Raw genomic sequence first — 2,892 nt, forward strand, 5'->3', positions numbered from 1 at the left:
GACCATTTCGTCAGCACCTCCCCTGCTCTACCGGCAGTGGTGCGACGAACCCTTCTACGTTGTAGAGGGCAAACCATGAACTGGGTAGCACTCTGCTATATGTCAGAGTATCCTGCTACGTTCTTTCTGAGCTATTCTTAGCTTCTTCAGAAATTTCAGCAGCACTTCCTCTCTTTTACAGAGAAAGCGTGCGTTTCTTTTATCCATTTCAGCGGCATCTCCCCTCTTTGATAGGAAATCGCTACGCTTAATTCGGGAAATGGATGCGCACCGTTGTGCGTACTTTGCATCCATCAAGGTTGCAGGAACCCTTGGTCATAGCCAGGCCATACGAAATTGACTTAGTCATTACGTAAAGAGCATTTTGCCAAAAACCGAAGCCTTTCCAATAGGGGCTTCATTCGTCAAGCAGAATCTTGAACGAGGAGCGGTCAAGGAATCGCATGGGCGATTTGGAGTTTGATCTCCATTTGAACGCTCATTTATGCGCTATATATGTAGTATAAGCAGAAGCCTGTGCTTTATACAGCGGCGGCGTAAAGAAATGCATATACTATTGTTCAGGGTGTGTAACTGAACGAAATATTCTACATATATAACAAAGCAGAAGCCTTGGCATCGTTCGACGCGACGGCGTAAGTAAATACATTGCAGAAAGCAGGAGCCTTGGCATCATACGACGCGACGGCAAAGGTAAATTACATAGCCTGTGCGATATAACACGCGTCGGCAGAATCAGCAGATATACACCTAGATCCGCATCCAACGATAGTTACGAGGCGAGCGGGTGAACACCGAAGTGTCCTAAAGGGCTCAACCAAGAACTAAAGCGAGATACCATTTTGAAGAACGCAAATACTGCGTGTTTGAATATAGATATATCCGACGATAGTTACGAGACGAGCGGGTGAACACCGAAGTGTCCAAAAAGGGCTCAATCAAGAACTAAAGCAAGATACTACTTCAGAAAGTATATTCTATATACAAACAGTCAAATACTTGAGAGAGATGGATCAACGAAGCGAACTTACTTCAAATCGTGGAAGAAACGGCTCCGGGTTGCTTCTTTGGCTTCGAGCCTTCCTTCGAGAGGTCAGACTAAGTCAGATGAAGCTGACTTAGTTGAGAAAGAGGTAGAGCAGGTCAAGCTACTCAACCTAAGTGGTTTGAACCAAACAGGGTTCAATCCAAGTCAACTGGGTTCAGCAGGTTCGAACTCAGCTCAAGTAGGCTAAGTCTGGGTTCAGAAATCCAAACCGGAATCTGGACCACAAAGGACTTTGACTTTGACTTTAAACCCAACTAGGTTCAAGTCAAGTCAACTGGGTTTGGACCAGGTCAAGTGGGTTCAGACCCAGGTCAGGTGGGTTAGGACCAGGTCAGGCAGGCTCAGGCTAAGTCAGGCAGGCTCAGACCAGGTCAGGTGGGCTAGGCTAGGTAGGGGAGGTTTAGGAGAGAGAGAGAAGGCAAGAGAGAGAGGGGGGGTCGAAATTATGAGAAGAGAGAGAGTGGGGAGGGCTATTTATAGCCCAAGCCCACCTCCTCTTGGGTTTTTCCATGCCCCTTTTACCCCTTGGCTTCTTTTAAATTCCTGGAGGTTCCTTTTGAGGTGGGGCCCACAAGATATTTCCATAGGATATTTTGTGGGTCCCACAAGATATTTTCTGAGGAATATTTCTGTGGGTCCCACCAATATTTCTGTGCGTCCCGCAAGAATTTCGGGTTTCCGGCGATTTTTTCTGAAAAAAATTCTGAGTACGCCATTCCCTTCGTATTGATGCCACTAAGAAAGTTGGCTCGCAGGAATCCTTTGATTTTGTTCAGATAGGAAGTTATGACCTCCAGAGCGTTTGAGCATATATTCGTGAAGATACGAATATCTTAAGTATATCTGGGTCGCAGAAATCGGTTCGATTCGCTTTACGGTAAAAATGCTATTTTTCACTGAAGAATGCCTCAGGAATTTATTCAGAGTTATCTGAAAAATTTGCGGGTCTTACATCATTACCCCCTTAAAGGAATTTCGTCCGCGAAATTCAGTTAAGAGTACTAAGTGCGTAACTCGGGATATTTCTCCCATATGTTAGATTCATAATGTTGTTCACTTAGTTCAACATCGTATTTATTCCAATCATTACCTCATATCATGATTCATGATCGATGAGGTATGTTTCTCATATCTGAGTTCAAATCATGCTACAACCACGATAGTTTGTTGAATCAACGTTCTTCCAACCGGCTATTTAACATAGCCATCTTGTGTAACTATTTTGTACACACAGATCATTCTTCTAGAGATTAACCATATTGGAATAAGTCCCCTGTCAGACTACCTGGTATTGGAAACGTACCTCCTCACAGGTTCGCCTTCGTCAGACTTACCTGATATTGGATCAGTACACCCTCACAGAATCATACTAGCCAAGCTACTGGTTTTGGAACATATACACTCGCACGGAGCTGTATACCCTCACAGGCTCACTCTGGCTAGACGATCTGATCTTGAATATGTAAAACCTCACAGGACTCTCTTCTTGGGAACAATTCCTCGATGGTTTATTTTATTAAGTGACTTTTATCGTTCTAATTACGCAAACTTAATTTCTCAATCATGGGGTCTATAGCCATCAACCTTTGGGCATAAGCACTTAAGATTTTAATTTGACAAATCCAAAATTACTTTAGAGAGCAAGGATACATATCGATCCAGATGACCGTACATAAGGTCATAAGCCTCTTGTCTTAAGCATTCATTGGATCTTGTCTTTTGATAACTTTTTACCCATTACAACTCTATCTATCAAGGTATCCAGATTCCTTGATATGGTCATCATTCGTGAGTTGTTCGGCTGTCACTGCATAGACACGACCTGCCACAGGTTTTTGCTCTAT

Source organism: Nuphar pumila, chromosome 1, assembly GCF_984573655.1.
Source record: "Nuphar pumila chromosome 1, dmNupPumi1.hap1.1, whole genome shotgun sequence".
NCBI classification, from domain to species: Eukaryota; Viridiplantae; Streptophyta; class Magnoliopsida; order Nymphaeales; family Nymphaeaceae; genus Nuphar; species Nuphar pumila.